This window comes from Peromyscus eremicus, chromosome 6, assembly GCF_949786415.1.
Source record: "Peromyscus eremicus chromosome 6, PerEre_H2_v1, whole genome shotgun sequence".
Taxonomy (NCBI): domain Eukaryota; kingdom Metazoa; phylum Chordata; class Mammalia; order Rodentia; family Cricetidae; genus Peromyscus; species Peromyscus eremicus.
This window is the reverse complement of record NC_081421.1, coordinates 37,180,089-37,200,956: the sequence shown is the minus strand read 5'-3', so window position 1 is coordinate 37,200,956 and position 20,868 is coordinate 37,180,089. Positions and strand designations below refer to the sequence as shown.

Sequence of the window (20,868 nt, the reverse complement as noted above, 5' to 3'; positions counted from 1 at the left end):
TCAGACCACTCCCTGGCAGTGCACAGGGCTTACTAACAACTGGAAGCAAACCTCTATGCTCTGGAGTCACTCCTAAGAGAAATAACGTGTGGCATTATAGGAGATGACAGCTCCTCAACATCTTTGCAACACACGTCTTCCCCGGGGTATTGGTGCACTTCTAAGTATCCCAGGTTTCAGGTGGGGCTAAATTCTATCCCTTTTTAGAAGCTGTTGAAGATTTTGTAAAATAGGGCTCATTGACCAAAGAGCAAGGCAAGTTGTACCAAATCACATCCTGGCATCAATCTCAGAGACAAGAATCTGCATAGGTAACTGAAGAAGAGGTATGGGAGGAAACAGTGCAGAAACAAGTCAAAAGCCTGGGACTACCTTCTAGGAACCTTGTGTCCAGGATGACCACCAAGCAGCTCTTGCTTGCTCTTTGTTGTGAGTCTGGTCAGTCTCGCCATCTGTCTGAGAGCCACACTTCTAGAAAGCGGCAACCAGGAGATGTGAATACATCTCCTAAATATGGAATGACCCTTAAGGGAAAGTCCTATTTGCTTGACCAGAATGGACAAACCAGCAATAAAATGAAACTGGACACAATGCTTAAAGACAACAAAAGCTGAGATTAAGAGATGAAGAAGAGCCAGTGAAGGTAGCCCTCACTAGTGCAAGTGATGCAGCAAGAAGAAATAACAGAACAGAAACAATCTGTGCAACTCTTCTTCTGCCACTGAAGAAAAAGACTTTGAAAATGGACAGACAGTGAGATAAACCCACCAGGAACCGTGAGGTATGACCTGTGAGAAGTACCATAAAATTAAAATGAGCCTAGTGTGTGTTAGGTTTTTAAAGTTTTATTTTTTCTGCCATACTTCAAATGACTTGAAGATGTAGGGAAGAGGCCAAGAAGTCCTCCTTCCATTTTCTCTCTCACGTTTCCAGCTAGCACAATGTGCTTTTCTAGCTTCTGTCCCCTTTAATGCTACTTGACCTGATCTCAAACAACCAACGTATGCTTCTGTATGACTTTGTCTACAACGTATGCTTTTGTATGACTCTGGCCAGGAAAAGGGTTTCCTTTGTCTTTATAAATTCTTAAATAGGTTTAGTTCAAGCATTGCATCAGACAAACAGAAAGCTAGCTTATTCCTCCCTCAGCCTTTGTCTGATATCCGAGAAAGAAAATGGAAGTAAGACTTGACTGCCAAGGAGGTTGAAAGTCTGAGGACTTCAAGCTTGGGTGTGCTGGCTTGGTGAACATCACTTCTGCTTACTAACCGCGTCTAAATATATTTTCCTTGCAGTAAGTAAGCAGAGGTAAGTTACACTAACTATTTAGCTAACTACAGTGGTTTCCAGAACAATTAACAAATAAATCTAAAAAGCTCCTGGAATAAAGAAGCTGATCCCCACACTAAAGCAGATTAGAAAGTCAAAAGAACAGAAACTAAAGTGATAAGTCAACCTACAATTTCTTGACTTCAGATTGCAAAGCCTTCCACTGATTCCATCATGTGAAAGAAACCCTGAGCTTCACAACTCCCACCTTAAAAGCATAGACACCTATGTAGCATTGAGTCTTTGAACTGCTCCTTCACAGGTAATGGCCATTGCCCATTCTCCAAGGACACATGCACTGTTTTCAATCCAAACTTTTTACAAACAACCTAGAATGCAACTGGAATTTAGAGCCCCCTTTTATATAATACAAATGTTATTAAAAACTCTACTTTTAGAACTGATGCATATATTGCCATTAGAATTTTTCAAACGCAAACAAAGTTAATCTGAAGAAAAGCAGTTAATTCTATTGCCAGTTCTCAACCATCAATTTTAGCCACAGTATATCCTCAAAAACTAAATAATAAGAATTTGCTACTAGAAGCTAAGCTAAATAAAAATACAAAAATAACTTGGAATTTACAAGTAAATAGTTTGTTTATTCAGTCTTCCTATATAATACTTTCAGCATTTTAAAGGAAAAAAATAGCAAGTTGATTCTTATAAAATGTTCAATATACAGGAATAAAAATGACTGAGAATAGACTTTACAGAGAAAAATGTGTGAAACCTGAACTAAAATATATCACGTGAAAAATGTGGTAATCCTTAGAGGAAGAAGGACTTGATATAATCCAAGTATGTATTTAAATCCCACTTCTTCAAGTTGGTGATGTTCTGGGCAAGGCATCAGGAGCAAAGAGGCAAACACAGCACTTACAATGCCTCCTTGGGGGCTTACATGGCCATCAATCAATATCTGTAGGTTTTCTCAACCACATTAACCATTATTTAGTGCCTATCTGCTAATTATTAAATGTAAATGTCATTTAGCAAATCCATGTTCTGATAAATTTAATAAAGGTAATTCTGAACAATCTGAAAAGCTTCCAGGAAAGAAAACTAAATCTTGCCAAAACTATAAACTACAATCAAAGTGACAGTTCGAAAGAAAAGCTAAAATGGCTTTAATTTTTGGACACTCAGAAAAGTTGCTATGCCTGAACAGGAAAATTATCTTGTGAGATCTATGCTACGAAGTATTGACTTAATGATCACTGCTCCGCTGAACGTTTTGAGAAACAGAGAGCTAACGATAGAGCAATTGCTGCGTCACTATACATTCTGTCAACGTTCTAAATCCTTCCAGAGTAACCAAAGGCCAGCCGGAATTTCGGTAGCGCTTTATAGAACAAGTATTCCTACTGAATTTCCATTGTCTCCAGCTTAATCTGAAATTATTCACTACATGTTAAACAAGTAGAATAAGCATAAACATTTTATAAATAGAAATACAACTGGTAGAATTATAAATATAACCAGTTCAGGGCTGGAGAAATGACTCAGAGGTTAAGAGCACTGGCTGTTCTTCCAGAGATCCTGAGTTCAATTCACAGCAACCACATGGTGGCTCACAGCCATCTATAATGAGATCTGGTGCCCTCTTCTGGCATTCAGGAATACATGAAGGCAGAACACTGTATACATAATAAATAAATAAATCTTTTTTTAAAAAGTGTGTAAAAATAAATATTAAAAAATATATAACTGGTCACTCTATTACATACACATTATAATTTCAAGTAATGACTTACCATAGAATTTTAAGAAGGATTTTCTGATATTATTTGAATTATTTAAAGGAATTGGGGAAGATTTTAAAGAAATATTTCCATAGCAAAAAATGACATAAATATACTTGAAATATTTTTACAAATAACTCTCTAGTTTGTGGGAGTCCTCAAAAGCCTCCCCCAAAAGCTTCCTAGTGAGATCTGAGCTTGCTTTACACAGAGGGCTGCATTAGGGGATGGCTTGTCCACATACATGGTCACCAGGTGTTTGGGATGGTCTACACTTGGCTGTGTTGGGGGGAGGTCTTTTGCTCCACTCCTTAGCATTCCTTTAAAAGCCCTTTAGAAAAGACAAAAGGGGCTGGTGGGTTTTGGCCCAGGCCCTCCCAAGGCTATCCTGTGTTTCTGGTTGTCTCTTTACTCTATATTTCTATCTAAATCTCTTATTCCTCACTCAAGAGTCCCTGGGTAAATAAACGTAGGAATTGGTCTCCTACACAAGTTATTACATAAAAGACAAGTAAGTATATACTACTAAAGATGTAAATAAAGTCATAGTAGTACTAGCAATGGAGACATATTTATTGCAATATTGTATTATGTTGCAATAAAGTATAAATTTAGCTATCAAAAATAAAGCGACTAGACTCAGAATTATAAGAACAAATATACTACAGTATCTCTTGATGGACAGAATACAGGGTTTTTTTGTGTAGCTTTGCGCCTCTCCTGGAACTCACTTGGTAGCCCAGGCTGGCCTTGAACTCACAGAGATCCGCCTGGCTCTGCCTCCCGAGTGCTGGGATTAAAGGTGTGTGCCACCACTGCCCAGCAAGATAAAATATTCTTAATGCTTTGTTTTTGTGCCCATCCTTTGACAGCTCTACATTTTTATGAAATAACCAATTGATTATTGTGGCAGATCTGATCACAGAAACAATGAGGGCATGCAATGGTAGATAAATCTAAAGGAGTAAATGCCAAGGATTCTGAGCTATGGATTTGATCTCCAAATACAAAAATGTGCCAAAACAAAGGTTTCCAATTTATCGACAATTTGTTTTGGAACACAGAATGACAATATACATTTACTGTCACAGAATGTACTGAGCATGGTTCTACATGCTGCAATTCACTAGCTCACTGAAGAAGCCTTCACAGTTCTCAGGAGGCACAATATATCCCCAAAAAACAGAAGCCCAAAGGAAAAACACTTCAAATGAAAATGGACAGAACTGGCAATGCTCTATGGCTATATGACATTTCATGTCTTAACTGGGTTCTAGCACCACTCCACGGGTCCCAGAGACTGACTCTTCCTATGATAAACCTAGGTTTGAGTCTCTAGCCATCAGAAAGCAAGGAGTAGGTAGTTTTAATCAGCCCTGATTGAAAGGCCCACATAGGCACAAAGGCCAAGCTAATCCAGTGGAAAAAACATTATACCAGAGCACAATTTTATCTATAGTTTAGTATCCTACCAAAAAATAAAAACTTTCCTGAAGAACAGTTACAATCCTTATTATCTGCTTCTCACTACTTTGATGGTTCAATTACTTGGAATAGCTTCACTGCTAAGGCTTCGTGACCCTCACTACTGGGGACCTGGGTTTCATTTTAAAGTAACAGGAAGTAAGCATGTGAATAACCAACCACAAATCCTACTTTGAATCATGTTGTAAGTACAGAGGAAGAAACAGAAATGGGGAAGAAAAAACGAGAAGTGAGAAAAGAGGGGACATATAAAAAGATGGGGAGCAAGCAGCAGGCAGGCCTTGAACAGAAGCAAGAGAACCAGAGTTCCCCAAAAAGAGAGAGTAGCACCCACCCTTAGACCATCTGCCAGGAGCCAGGTGTGGCCTGATGACTGGTAGCCTCTGGATCCTTTACAGCAGCTTTTATTCTTGAAAACACAGGAATAAGCAACAAAACGTTCCTTTTTATTCCTCAGGCTTTGGCTCTGCTTTTAGCTAGATCAAATATAGGAAACAGGATTGTCTATGTAACTATCTCACAACTGGAAAGGGTCCAGCTGCTATGACTCAGCAAGACCAATCCACTGTAAACATCTCATTCTACTTCTGATGCAGATCTAGCTATCAGGTATACATCAAAAATAACACCAGCACTTAACAATGAACATTTTAATTTACAAGAGTTTAACTACAGATACAGAACGGTATCACTGTAATAGCCAAAAGATTAACACAGAAGAGATAAAGTAAAATTTGATTTACACTTATCTCATAACAAAGTATGGAAGTATTTTTTCTCAGACATCTGAGTCAAATATCTATACACTGTATATCTTAAAACCTCAATAGAAAGTAGTCCTTCCCAAGAAAAATCTTACATTTCAAATTTTAGTCATTTAAAAAATGTTTGGGGATTTAAAAACCTGTGAAGTATTGTCTATTATACCTCATGGCTAACTTGTGGTGGTATTTGCTTGCCCTCTAGCTATAACAGCATGGTAGATCAACTTAATGGAATTTATACAGAGATATATCACAACATAAAAACATGTTGAGATTCCTGCACAAAAGAATTGATACTTTATTTTAGATTTTTTAAAGCCAGGGGAAATACATGGAGCTAACATTGTATCTCAAATATTTCTTATTAAGAAGTATAATAGTATTAACCAGCTGGATAATATCGTTTTTAGGAGTGGAGAAATATATGGAAACTCACTCGGTCTCCATTATAGTACTAATTTATTTTTATGAGTTAATTACACAGGATGTTGCAAATATTTGTGTGCATAATTCAGTGGGTAATCGGTGGTGTTTCTCTTGACTGACTGATCACCTACAGACTGCAGCGCATTATGATTTCCAGTGAATTCATCTTCAGTCCTCTATGCTCTATTATGCAAATATTATAAGCCGGTTGCCAAGAGGAGCCTTTTAGTTTCATGCTTTATATGAAAAGAAAGAACACTAACGAGCACCCACAGCAGTCCTTAAAAGAGGCTTCATAACCTCAACACCTTGTAATGTACACACGCCTTAGAAACCCTCCTTTTTATATCACAATGGATGCCGATTGTCTTTGCCCATGGACAAACAATTGCTCTCACATCCCAAGCCCTGTTGTGAGTTGGGAGCTGTAGACAGCAGGTGGGTGTGTATCTGCATGTGTGGCAATATCTGCCTTGTTAACAATGCAAACACATCTAAGCACTCCACTTCTCCAACTATTTTTGCATGCTCAGGTCCACACTGAAAATTTTACTTGTTTGGTAAGATTTGCATATTTTACTTATGAGTTACGTATCACTTTCACTTCCCTGAGAGTCACTGCATGCCCATTTTCCAGTCTACTTCCTTCAGTTCCAAGTTGACACCCTGGTTTGGGTTGTCTGGCACAGAAGGTAAATGCCAGGACATGTCAGACAAGCTATGGGATGAAGCTATAACAGTGATGTACAACAATGCTGGTGAACGAGTGTCTCTGCAGTGCTGCTGGGAGATGCTGGAGGCTGACACTGACGGCTGGAAAGATGCTGATGTCTCCAAGCTGAGGATGCTCTGAGCACTTTGTTTTGTTTTTGCTGGATCACTGCCAGTGTCTATTATGCAAAAAAAAAAAAAAAAAAAAAAAAGGAAAAGAAAAAGAAAAATTCCCTTTGCCATCCAAATATCAGAAAGTCAGGTCTTTCACTGGAATTTCAGAAATACAATTTGTAACACTACACAGTAGTTTAAAATAGCAACTAACTTTGCAAATGGTCTTGCGATTTTAAATTTTAATTACAATTTATAATTACTTAAAATTAAATGTTTCAAAATAAACCAAAGATAAGGGAGATGCTCATTTTAACACAGTGTTTACGTGTAAAAGACAAATATTACAACATTTACACTAGAAATGATTCACCACTTAGGATAAACTTCAACATGTTACTTGCTGAATCCGTACCTGAACTAAAAAGAAGTAGGAGTATTGAAGTAGTGAGGCCAGAAATATTCAAAACTGACCACACTGTATCATGGTCAGTAGTATTCACTGTGCCTTAATTTCTACATTAATTTCTTTTTTTTTTAACTTGAAAACCCATTTAATACAATGGAAAGATAAGTGTTTCTTCATATCAACATTTGTAAAAGACCAAATATAAACTAAGCATTCCAATGTACTTTTACTTTGGAATTTACAGCTTTGGTCATTTTAGGTAAATATATAACACATCTTCAATCCCATTTCTAAATTATGAACATTGTACCAATTCATTCTCTTTAATAAATAAAATAATTAATCTAATATTCAGCAAACTATTCCTTCCAAACGGTGGTCTATTACAGCATTAATAATGAACTGGGCAAATGAATTTGATGGTATCTAAAGAAGTGGCCGTCTTTATTCACCACTCAAAATAACTGACAGCAGGAAGCAATTAGTCTGACGCCCCTCATTTTCTTAGTGAATAAACAACAACAAAAGATTCTATGAAATTCAAAGGCTTGCTCAGCTTCTTAATTGGATGTGATGTTTGTGTCTATGGTATGCCTATGTATTTAATCGGCAGTCTGTTATGATGTAGAACCCCCTCCTCCTGCCCCTGCAGCATCAAATTGATTCATTTCCAAACTATAACAATGAATAAAAAAGTCTTTTATTCATCCTCCAACAGACCACTTAAAAATAAGTGAGGCATTAGCATAATTCAGGTATGGAAATATATCTACCATCTTATCAGGCGCCGAGGCTATTGTATTACAATCTGAAGAACTAAGCAAGAGGACTCACAACAAAATAAAAATTATTGAAATAAAAATGTACTGAAATGGAATAATATTAAGTGCTATAAAGATCAAGTTGTAAAATTCACATGTGATGAAAGCTATATACCTGCTCTAAAAGCCACTGAAATCAGAGACTCATTGTCTCTGGACCCAGAATCAGACACATCTGATGGTAATTAAACTTAAGGTTAGAATACTGTAATTCAGGATTCAAACGGCACCAAAGCCTCTGGCTATGATTACCAGTATAGCCCACTTAGCATCTTTTAGCTTCATTGCAGTCACCAAGATTACTCTTTTTTTCAATGATAATTGTCATGGATTCCTAGAGTTAATGAAAGATTTGTATTAGTATGAGGCGACCGTCTTAATTCACTGACCAAGAATGAAGGTCCGTGGAAAATAAGTCGTCTGTCCACTTCTCTGCATGTCTGTCCTCAAACAGACTGTTTTGTTTATGCCTTTTAAAGTTTCTGTTCTGAATCCAAAATCTCCCCTCTCTCTCTCTCTCTCTCTCTCTCTCTCTCTCTCTCTCTCTCTCTCTCTCTCTCTCTCTCTCTCTCTCACACACACACACACACACACACACACACTATTTCTCATTTATGTTGATAGAAAACCTGAAGTAGAAAAAAATGATTTCAGAATTTACTGAGAATTTTAAGCCCTTATAACCTTTTAAAGATGAAGTGCTAATGTACATATGATAGTATTTTTCCCCCAAGTTTGGAAGAAATTTTAACCACTGATACATTAACCATGTTATTTGTAATTCAAACAATATGATATATAATAATGTTGTATGTCATGCTGATTCAAAAATCCAATGAACAGATACATAAAATTCTTGAATCTAGATACTGAGTATTGTGACAGTTATTACTCTGCTACTTTATATTTTCGCATAAGTTTGAGTATTTTAATACTAAAAGTCAAAAATTAAAAATGATAATAAAAACAAAATGTGCTTAATAGACATACACAGTTAAAATAACACAATGCCATTTGTAGTGATGTCACAGCTATACTAGTTGTTCAAAAACAGGTTTGAGGCCAGGCAGTGGGGGCACAAGCCTTTAATCCCAGCACTCTGAGGCAGATCTCCATGAGTTCAAGGCCAGCCTGGTCTACAGAGTTAGCTCCAGGACAAGCACCAAAACTACACAGAGAAACCCTGTCTCAAAAAACCCATACACACACAAAAAAGGTTTGAAGATGAAAAGTGAAGCTAAGTGAAGGTTTCTCCTTTCCATTTTCAGAATTCACAGTTTTTGAAAATCAAAAGAACAAAAACAAGAAAACACTTCACTGAGAAACAACGCGTCAAGTTCCCATGGATACATGTTCAGTTACTTCTATGTTTGTCAGAAAAGATAAACTGAATTTAAAGACTCAGCTAATATATGGAATTTGAGGTATCAAACTTTAAAACTGAAAGGGTTTATATGATTTGGAACAGACAGATATTAACAGCTTCAACATGTAAGCTGTTTTGTGGATATGATGCAATTTGCAAACAGCAAATATTTACACATTTTTGTTCTTTATTGACACCTGAATAAAATAGTTAAATCATGTAACAGCTTTTCACTCATTAAGTGATAAAAATAGATGACACAATCATAAAAAAATTATCAGAAGGTATTTTTCATTATAAATATTATCAGCAGTTTCCCCAAGGAGAGGCCAATTATGAAAGACTGTGCTCAGTGTGGCAGGAAGCTGAGCAGCTGGGCAAAGGCACATTGTTTTCAGAGCTTGAGAACACTGGTAAGCAGAGTCCCAACACCGCTTGCCCTGGATCATCACATAAACACCAAAAGTTATTATGGCCAGCAAGGGGAAGCACAAAAGACTTATAACTGGATTCCTTTCACTTCTGAATAACCAACTTCCTCTCGATTCTTTTGCAGCCCTATCACTGTGTCTGATCCTGCCCTCCACCCTCTCAGGTCAGAGGTTTCTGTTAAAATCTAATGCTGCTAGTTTAAAAGCATGTTGTGAAAACTTATGTTTATAGGGCTGAATTCAGAAAACAGGCTAACAAGGAAAACTACTCCAAGTCAAACTTTCTGTGTATATGTGTAGATTTTCCCTCAGCTGGAGAGGGTACTAAGGTTCCAGCAGCGGGGATGACAGGAGGGTCTCCACTTCCTCTTTTGTTCTGAAGTAGGTGAGTTTCTGCTAACAGGCATGAAATGAATGTCTCCTTCCTAACCTCACCTCACTCCACCTGTAAAACTGCAGGGATTGAGCAAGCTGTTACAAAGGCTGTACTGTTCTTTGCAAGTGATCTATGAGATAATAAAGACAAAAAGTTATTGTAAGTCACACTCGAGCTGCACTGTGTACATATGTCCTTCACCTTCTGGAATTTTAAATAATAATAATATTTATATTAATAATAATGATAATAAAGATGTAGGCAATGCTAAACCAGAATACTACATCTCAGGCTATATTCCTCCCAGTGGTTCTCAACCTTTCTAATGCTGCGACTCTTTAATACAGTTCCTCATGTTGTGATGACCCCAACCATAAAATTATTTCATTGGCTGGCTTAGATGTACTAATAAAAGGAAGGGGGAATTCTCTTTGGGAAATTATACATGAAGAGTAAGGAGATCTTAAAATTACATCCTGTGTTTAAAAAACAAATCTGCCTGTCTTACGTCCATTTTAGAAAAAGGGTTTGGGTGGAATATGGCTACTGTCTCTACGTAAGTTACATTTCCTGGGCCATCACTGTGAGATAACTTTATCTCATGCTTAAACTGGTTCAGAAACAAAATGGCAGGTACTGACACTTTCTCATCACAATAACCACTGTAGAACCTTGAGGACTCATCACATAAAGAGGGTTGGGGTCATATATGACTGTTAGAATACTGCCTGGTATGCTTTCGGCCTTGAGTTTGGGTCAGAGAGGGAGCGGGGAGAGAGAGAAAAGGGAAGACAAGATAAAAGGATGGGAAACAGCTCAACTTTGGATTAAACAAAAACTAGTTTCATTACACTCACTCACCTTCATTCTCCTCAGAAACTCACTGGAATTCCTTTCCAGGCATTAGTCTCCTACCACAGCTAAAATAATTCTGCACTTCCATTCAACATAATGAATTACATATAGTCATGGCTGAATCCCCTATTATACTTTTTAATCTAAGACAGTGGTTCTCAATCTGTGGGTCATAACCTCCTTTGGCAAACATACCTCCAAAAATATTTACATCATGATTCATAACAGAAGCAAAACTACAGTTATGAAGTAGCAATAAAAATAATTCTAAGGTTGGGGTCACCACAACACGAGGAACTGTATTAAAGGGTTGCAGCATAAGGAATATTGAGAGCCACTGCTCTAAGAGGTCCTGTGGATCCATGAATTTAATAAGTAATCCCCTTTAGAATAAAAATTGGGCTCTCAGTGTGCAAAGTCAGTATAAAAACCAACAACTTCAATTTATATCCTTCAATGCTATTTGCAGTTTCAAAACATAGACAATTAAGAATATTACGTTTCTGAATAAAAATATAATTCTAAAGGAAAGGTCTTATCCCAGTATGGTAAACCTGACTAGCCAGTACTACTTCTTGACCTCATTCTTACTGGCTTCTGCTGCTGTTCTGTGTACATGTGGACCTGTTACAGAATCTCATACACTTGATTTGAGGTGCATTTCTGTGACATTGTGTCCTGGCTTGTTACTTCAACTTTAAATCTAGAAAAACTTCATAATGCTTAACAGACAATGCCAGCACACATACATAAACACACACATATATACACAGAGAGATATAAATACAATGCGATGAAATTAATAAATACAGTAAGCCCACAGAAAGACAGCTAGACTATTTTATAAGTCGTAAATGCCTACATTTTAACCAAGGACAAATCTGTTGTCCACAGAGAACATCTGGACACGTTTGCTGTCACAGTCGGAGGTTTGACGAGAATTACTGTGGTTACTGCAGCTTTTCCTTTTCTGAAGACAGTTCCCAGCAAATGCTACCCTGTACAAAACTGCCCTGGCTTCTTAGAACAGTCTGCATTTTCCATGCTTCTTTGACTTGAAGTACAATAGTGCTTTCCTTATCTGCCTAGTTTCTTCCTCCTTACACTACAAATTGATACTGGAAACACTGAAGGAGAATTCTCGCCTACCTTTCTGTGGTACCCAGGGTCTCCCATAAACAAATATTCACCCTGCTCTTGGACTCAGATTGTGCTTTTACGAGTCAAGGACTCTCTGCTGCCTATGCAGAGCCTGCTACAAGGTAAATGTTAAACACTGGTGATGAAATAAAGGAATCAGGGAATGGATGAATGACAGAGCTGAAATTACAGGACCTTCAACTCCACTCAAAGGTAACAATTATCCTTCTCATGCCTGAAGCACCTCTGTCTCTCTCTGTTTCTCTCTCTGTCTCTCTCTGTCTCTGTCTCTCTCTGTCTCTCTCTCTCTCTCTCTCTCTCTCTCTCTCTCTCTCTCTCTCTCTCTCTCTCTCTCTCTGCTTGTAGTCAGGCTGTCTACTTCAAGGCTTAGTTTCAGTTCCTGTTAATAATAGCTCTAATTATTTGAGAAATGAATAAATCAAAAAAACAAATCTTCAAAAACTGTAAAGTATAATTAACTCAAACATAGCAGCACCTGGGTAAAGTTAACTAACAAAAGGAATGGGTATGTATCACTTAGTTCTTGCAAAAATTCAGAAAACAACATTTTCAAAATGTGGCTGGTAGTTAAGGGTGCTTGGTGCCAAGCCTACCAACCCGAGTTCAATCTCTGGAACCTACACAGTGTAAAGAGAGAAGGGACTCCTGCAAGCTGTCCTCTGATCCCCATGTGCATGTCATGTACCCACAATCACACATACATACCAACCCACATGCATACACATACACACACAAATAAAAATGTGGCACACTGTTAACAATTAGTAAACTCACTTGAATGCTATGTAGAAGTACATTCTACTAACAAGGCAGTTTTTGATTGGGTTTGAAAATTTTCAAAGTAACATTAAAGGAAGATAGCCAGTAGTTAATAAGTGTGGAAATGAAGCATTAATGGGACATACTGGGAACCACATGGAATCCCTAATTAGCTCTGGGGGCAGAGGTACCTAGTTAGAGGAGCCACACAAAGGAAGGCTCCTGAGCTGGACCCGGGAAGACACTAGACTTGGGAGTTTATGCCACAAAACTGGTCTAACTTCAGAGAAGGCAGATGTAGGTCCTGTAAAGCAGGGATGATTTACTTAATGCCTAAATTCTCCTTAAGCTCGTTAAACGACAGTCAGTCACTGAAGAATTTCCACTTAACAAAGTGATCATATCCAACAAGCCCTTCAGAAGTATCTAGAGCCACCCTAAGTCCAATGTCATATGTCCTCCTGGGACGTCAGCCCTTCCAGCAGTATGCTAGGGCCAGCCCACAGGGTTCCACAGCTTACTAGGCACCCTGCTCAACTCCACAGCTTTCTAGGCACCCTGCTCAACTCCACAGCTTACTAGGCACCCTGCTCAACTCCTCCACGCCCAGTGGCATCACTTTGGGAGTATGAAATCAGTAACAAAGTGAGTCATTCACACCATAGTAATCAGCTGACTGCACAAACCAGTGTCCTCTCTCCTCCAAGAGGAAACTGCTAATCACCAACATCCCACTGCATCGGTCCCCACATGACAATCATGAACCAAAGTACCAATCTCATGGCAAAGAAAAACTGCCCCAAAAAATGTGAAAAATTTAGAATGTATTCATTTATTGAAATTTAGTTCAACAACCTTTGGCAAGGAAATCAGTTTGGATGCCTCTTATAAATCAAATGGTTTGAAATCTGCAATGTAATCTGTCCTGCCCAAGTGACTAGGTCAAAATATATATAGTTTCTGCTACTGTCAGCAAGCACAGAAGCAAAAACCATTTCTTGCTTATACATGTAGTTGAGGTCAAATGACAGAACAGGTGTATAAACTTAAATTGTGTTATTCTGGGCATATGAAATTTTATTCTCCACAGTGATTGTAGACATTGCTTATGAGGATTAAATCTAGTTTTTCAATGAGGCAAATTGTTTTCTTTCCCAAGGAAATTAGTCAAACACATTCATTAGTGTGCTTTTAGCAAATGACACTTTTATAATTTTATTAGTCTTTACAAACCCAGTTCCTTTGATAGAAAAGACATATGCAATCCATAATTGGGAAATAATATGTTTATCATTATGCATAAAAAGGAGAAGTCATGAATACACCTACAGCTATCCCAACCAATGTTCCCCTAAAAACAAAAGGCACAGTGAAGAAGAAAACAAACTGAATGAAATGAAATGTTTTTCAAATTTCTTTTGCCCTCTTTTCTATCATTTATCCTAATGGGATATTTAAATATCAAAATTAATATGTACTTCATCTCATTAGTTATTTCTTCCTTTTCTTTTTAGTTCACCAATCACAGTTACACAATACTTAAGAAGTCAGGTATTTAACAAACTACCATTATTATCATTAACAATTTTAACAAAATTCAACCTTTAGTAAAATATGTGTTCAAAGATAATGACATAGGAGTGAACAGACTTTTAAATGACTTGCAACTCTTTACATCAATTTGTTTTAAAATTTGTTGCTTTTTTTGTTTTTGTTTTTCAACACAGAGTTTCTCTGTGTAGCCCTGGCTATCGGGGACCTCATTCTGTAGGCCTGCCTGCCTCTGCCTCCTTAGTGCTAGGACTAAAGGCGTGCACCACCACTGCTGGGCTTATTTTGAAGTTTAATGATTATTTTATTCAAGTTTGACTTTTATGGCATGCCAGAAGACATCATGATTCATAAAATCCAGAATTCTAAAGTTCTAAAACTTCTTTTTCCCTTAAATACAGCCTATAAGAATCCTTATCCTTCAATGTTCCTCTGTCTTTACTCCCTCTTATCAATGTTTTCTGCTCCATGGATCCCTCATTTCCCATGTTCCTCATTTCAATGTGAATTTTCTTCTCTCTCTGCCAGGACATATAGTGACACCAGACCTGTAACCTTACTTCTAATTCTGTGCAGTTGCAATGCAATCATCTTTTGTCATCTCACTGAAGCTTAGCTTTCTCTAGTAAGTAACTTCTCTCCATCATATAACAACCTCCTAATCCTTGGGGAACAGCTGCTGAAAGAAGGGAAAATTCGGTAAGAAAAATGAAGATCTAACCCTGAGCTTCCATTTCTCGGACACTCTTGTCTGCATATCTTTCCTCCTCCGACACCTCAGGCCCTACACACACATATTCCCAGAACTTCCATCACATCCCGAAAGCATGTTAGCCATGCCTTCCCACACAGCTGCCTAGCTGAAATTCTTGCTCATAACAACACTGTCTCTTAGGAGTGAGAATGTAGTACCAAGAGAGCATGAGAAAGCTACAACTGTTTGTTTATACAGCACACTATTATTTTCTTTTCTATAAATGTCACAACAGTCACTGGAAGTAATTAAGGCAGATGCTATCTTATTTCAGAGGTAAGAAAATCAGCTCTAAGATGTGAAATGGATAATCAAGGATTATATAATTAATGAACAAAATGGACTTGATTATAATGATGGGCTTCTAAAAATTGGTTCTTAATAATATCACTGACCATCCCTCTAGTTCTTAATGGGCCAAGTCCTGAGCTCCCTAAAATCACAGTCTACCAGTAGCCTAGAAAGACAGCAAGGTATGTTTCGTAAATTAGGACTGAATGATCTCTGTTTAGAAAATAAGTAAGGTGGGTTGACTAGATGGCTCAGGGATTAAATGTTGAGTTTGATCCTGGACCTCTGACCTCCATATAGGGACAAGCATCATGAAAGCATATACATGAGCATACACATGTGCCTGTGGGTGCACGCGCGCGCGCACACACACACACACACACATAAATATTTTAAGTATTTTTCTCTAAAAAAGAGGAAAGTAATGCCCAAGTCTCACACTAATAATAAACAGTGAATCTGGTCTGCTCATTATCAGAATGTCTGCCTACCACAGGACACACTGCCACTCATGGGATTATATGCATGGCGGTATCATAGAGAAAATGTATGACTTCACGTTAGAACAGATTTGTAAGAACATGACACACTTACAAACATGCAATACCCATGTGCATATAGTTCTCTCAATAAGAAAATAAAATAGTTATATTTTATAATGTTAAAGAAAAACAAAATTATTTCTACAATAAAGTTAAAGGTCTGAAAATGTTACACTGTTTTTCTCCATAAAATCTAATTTCTCAGGTAGTATGCACTTAAATGTGACCTTCTCAGAGGTACAAATGACCTCCTTAATTCTCAGAATTAAAGAAAAACAGGTGCATTGGAGAGGGATTTATATCTAAATGGAGACATTTGGAAAGTGGCTTTTCAAACCAACCTGATCATGCAGCAGGTGTCTGGACTCCTAATGTAATCTAGGAGTCAGCTGTTGAAGGCACAAATATTTGCTGTCAAATTACTATGTATTAAACACAACACATAGTAATATACCAAAGTTTAAAATGTTTTTTTCACTTTACTTAATTAGTATCAGAAGAAGTGATTACTTGTCTTAATTTTTATGTTAATTTAAACATCAATGTCCTATTTATCTCATAACTGTGGGGTTGAATTTAAGAAGCAAAATTAGCCAGGCGGTGGTGGCACACGCCTTTAATCCCAGCACTCGGGAGACAGAGGCAGGAGGATCTTTGTGAGTTCAAGGCCAGCCTGGTCTACAGAGCGAGATCCAGGAAAGGCTCAAAGCTACACGGAGAAACCCTGTCTCGAAAAACAAAAAATAAATAAATAAATAAATAAATAAATAAATAAATAAATAAATAAATAAATGAAGCAAAATTAAACTGAATATTGGTGTGCTTCAGCATTTGATAGAGTAATTCACTTACTCCTCACAACAGCAATCATATTACACAGTGATGTGGCCCAATTGACTCAGGTTGACAGAGAAGCGAGAGACACACACACACACACACACACACACACACACACACACACACACACACCTTTTTTTCCTTCATACTTTCATTTGTTCCCACGTTGCTTAAATCAAGAAGAAAATGTTGAACAAATGATATTTGCTTTATAATTTTAAAGAATGAGGAAACCTTGAATACACAAATAAGCTGTGGAAATGTTTTGTAATGCTGTTATTAATCTGTAATGTTTTTATGTAGACCACTTTGCTATCTCTGTGACCGCCATTAAGAACAAAGAGAGTTTAGGTTTAACACACTCGTCACCACAGCCCTACACAGGACAGACCAGCAAGAGACCTGCTCACTTGGTCCCTGATTATGCATTCATCAGTAATCTTGTTTCCATCTTTCACCCTCCATTAGTCCCTACCAAGCAATCAATTGACCTCTTCCACTCAAACTGAGGAAGCAAATTCTAACTTTTGTAAACAGCCGCTCAGCTTTTCCTGTTCTGTATAAACTGATATAGTATGTCCCCACTGCTCTAACTCCACGGTTCTCAACCTTCCTAATGCTGTGACCCTTTAATACAGCTCCTCATATTGTGGTGACCCCCAACCATAAAATTATTTCCATCGCTACTTCATAACTCTAACTTTGCTTCTGCTATGAATCGGAAGGTAAACATGTATGTTTTCTGTCTTTGGGGGTGGCAATGCACAGGTTGAGAACCACTGCTCTAACAGATATGATATACACTGCTGTGGGATTTGGGGTGGCTACAAGGTAGGCTTTAGAGATTTGGTGAACCCTGTGTTCTGTTACATCTTGATTTTCAAATGTCTATAAACCCAAAAAGCTATGATCTAGAGAATCTGCAGTGCTTAATATGCCTAAATTATGACAAGAATTCAATAACTATCTAGAGAATTAATTCTTCTAACTTTGAGTTGGCCAAGTAACATTTGTTTTATAACATCCCTTTGCATTAATGGGCCTCTTTATAAAGAAAACTGGAAAAGAGGAAAAAACAAAATGCAGTGTCCGTATCAAGATCTTAGCATTTTTCCTTTGTCTGTGAATGCAAAAAGATGTCCTTTCTGTCTCTGATGCATTAAGATGGCACAATGTAACTCTAGCCAAGACAGCCTAAGAAGAAATTGTGGCTTGATTTCTGAGCAGAGATGAGTAGATGTCAGTGTTCTCCCATCTCTGTCACAGCATGGGCCACTGTCAAAAATCACATGTTCATTAAAGGTGGAGGGAGCAAGCTCGGATCAGAGGCCCCTGATGAAGGAGTATATTCCTCACATTTCACAAGACATGAACCGTTCTGAGCCAAGCACTGTTATCAGGATGACACCTGTTATCAGGATGACATTGATTACAGCTCTCTGTCTCTGACAATCTCATATGGAAGATTCATAGCTGACATTTATAGTTGAAGTCTGTGCTTTACCGAAAGGTTTACTTCTACACTCCTGTAAGTTATCACTCATAAAGAAGACTTCCACACACTTAATAACATATGACAGAACCCAAAACACAGATGTCCCTAATAAATAAGAATACACATATTTTAATGTCAAAATCAAACAGCTATTCCAGAATAAGGCCATTCCAGCACCACAACCTGTCAGTCCTACCTGCTTCTCAGGCAAGTGCTTACATGAGGAACCAATATTGGATGCTGTAGAAACATGCCTCAGTGTCTGAGCAATGGAGCAATAGAAGCACTCAAAAGAGCTGACTGTGCTGTGGGTCCACACTCAGAAAAGGTTTTATGAGAAGACGAAACAGAATATGAAAGAAGAAATGTAAGAGCAATGTGTTTTAACACTGCAGGGAGGCAGAACAGTCCAGAGAGAGGTTGAAAGACTAAGAGAGGTAAGCCAGGGCAAAAATGTGTTTCACTTTATAAAGTGTTTCTTTCCAATGTAGGAAAGGGACCTTTGTTCTTGTGCTCTCCAGGGAGCATCTCAAAGGAACCAGATTTGTGCAACTGCACAAAAGTCAGTGTCAATCAGTGTTTTAAGTGATGGTGATCAGTAGCAACAGACGCACAAAAATGAAGATGTGAACATAGTCATTAGTTTCATTTTTACATAAACTAAATGCTTTGTTTTTTCTTTCTACGTTTCCTTCTATACTGCTTTGAAGAGAAACAAAGCAAAGGATTTATAGGAAGAATAAAATCAAGTTGTCTAAAATTAAAATTTCTGTAGCTTTACATAATTTAGAAATTATAACTGCAATACTTTACACTTTAAATATAATGTTGAATCAAAAACCATGAGAATAATTGACAGTTTATGCCTAGAAACCTTTCCCCCCCCAAAAAAACAATGTGTATCAGTAGAAATGAAGCAGAAGCTCAGAGTAATGCTAGAAGATATCAGAAATGGACTTTTGAAGCTTGAGATAGAATCCACAAATAAAACAATAATATGTAAGGAGGTTTTGCCACATGGAAGCCCAGTAGGGATGCTTTGTGTGCTTTTCCTATACATTTTTCCCTATACATTTCTCAAACAGCCTCTTTGGGAGGCATTCTACGTAGTCCTGAATTACAGGTGGTATAATCATCATTTATAATAACTTAGGTGAAAACACAGCATAACTTAAAAACCAGCAGTATGCCTTCAAGGAAATATTAGATACCCCCTTATGTGTTTACACACAAGAGTATAATCCTAAATATCACTGTAATATAAATGTATAAATAAACATTAACAAAAGAATTGTTACTATTTAAGAAATATAGCTCAACTATGAAATTACGTTGTAATGAAACATTAACAAGTTTTTTTTGGGGGGGGATTTTGTTTTGTTGTTGTTGGTGATGGTGGTGGTGGTTTTTCAAGACAAGGTTTTTCTGTGTATCCCTGATTGTTCTGGAACTTGCTCTGTAGACCAGGCTGGCCTCGAACTGAGAGGTCCATCCACCTGCCTCTGTTTTGAGAGTGCTGGGCTTAAAAGTGTACACCACCATCACCTGGCATACAAATTTTTAATTCATAGAAAAATATAGTAATCATTAAGGCAAACCCAACCTTCAGTTTTTAACTTCTGCCCTAAGGTAGCCTAACACATACATTTGACTATTCTAGTAAAGGTCTTGTGCTCACCCAAGTGCAGACTGAAGGAAGACAATGACAGCTCAGTTTCTGGTTTTGGTTTTTGTTTCTGGCTGCTAGAAATAGCACTCAGCAACTATTTGCTTTGCAAATTTTAGTCTTATCTATTTTCTGTTTTAATCAAGTGTTTCTATTTTCTACAATGAATTATATGCCTTTGTATTATCTGCTTCTGGGCTCTATGTTGTTTTGTTATTTTGTAATACTCTCAGCAAGATCAAAAATGTCTGATATAATATCCTGTCCTATTCATTAAAAAATCAAAGATTTGTTTTGGAAATTGCTATTGAGGTTCACTTAGGTAAGTAGCCTCCAAGCCAAGCATTGTGGTTGTGGGGGCAGGCCTGCAAAGCCCGGGTCCTGATAGTTCACTTAGGTAAGTAGCCTCCAAGCCAAGCATTGTGGTTGTGGGGGCAGGCCTGCAAAGCCCGGGTCCTGATAGTTCACTTAGGTAAGTAGCCTCCAAGCCAAGCATTGTGGTTGTGGGGGCAGGCCTGCAAAGCCCAGGTCCTGATAGTCAGCTCCCACTGGCAGTTTCTGAAATCCATTAGAAGCCGTGAATGGAGAGGGTTCAGCCAGTGTACATATGGACAGGACACAAGCCTTGTCCTCACAATATTTTGTCATGGTGGGGCTACATAAAACAAACAAAAAGGTTAAGAGATTTAAAAAGCAATCCATTAAAGGAGGAGTTTTGACAGAAGCAGTGGGTCACCCAGGCAAAGACAAGGACCCCGAAGGTTTTGAGTTGATAATGTAAGAAGAACAGTATCATTGTCCAGACAGAGTCTCCTTCCTACTCTAAGTCAGTGTTGCTCTATCTTCAAGTTCATATTCCATAGCTGAATTTTCTGATCCAGCCCCAACTTCACCCACATTTTCTAGTTAGAGATTTTTCATGTGTTGGCTCTCTACTGATGCCTGTGACTTCACTTAGTGGAGAATCAATCTGTGATTTC

General features: G+C 37.8%; 1 protein-coding gene across 10 annotated transcripts in view; it reads right to left on the bottom strand.

Annotated features, from left to right (window-relative positions):
• Window positions 1–20,868, bottom strand: part of Mbnl1 (muscleblind like splicing regulator 1) — a 146,803-nt gene that overhangs the window by 54,551 nt on the left and 71,384 nt on the right. Inside the window, exon 1 of one of the 10 annotated variants that reach the window (XM_059265409.1) lies at window positions 4,894–5,015. The exons of the other annotated variants lie outside the window; for them this stretch is intronic. The gene's annotated coding sequence lies outside the window, so the exon portion shown is untranslated. Of the gene's footprint in view, window positions 1–4,893; window positions 5,016–20,868 lie in introns of those variants that run through there. 10 annotated transcript variants of the gene reach the window in all.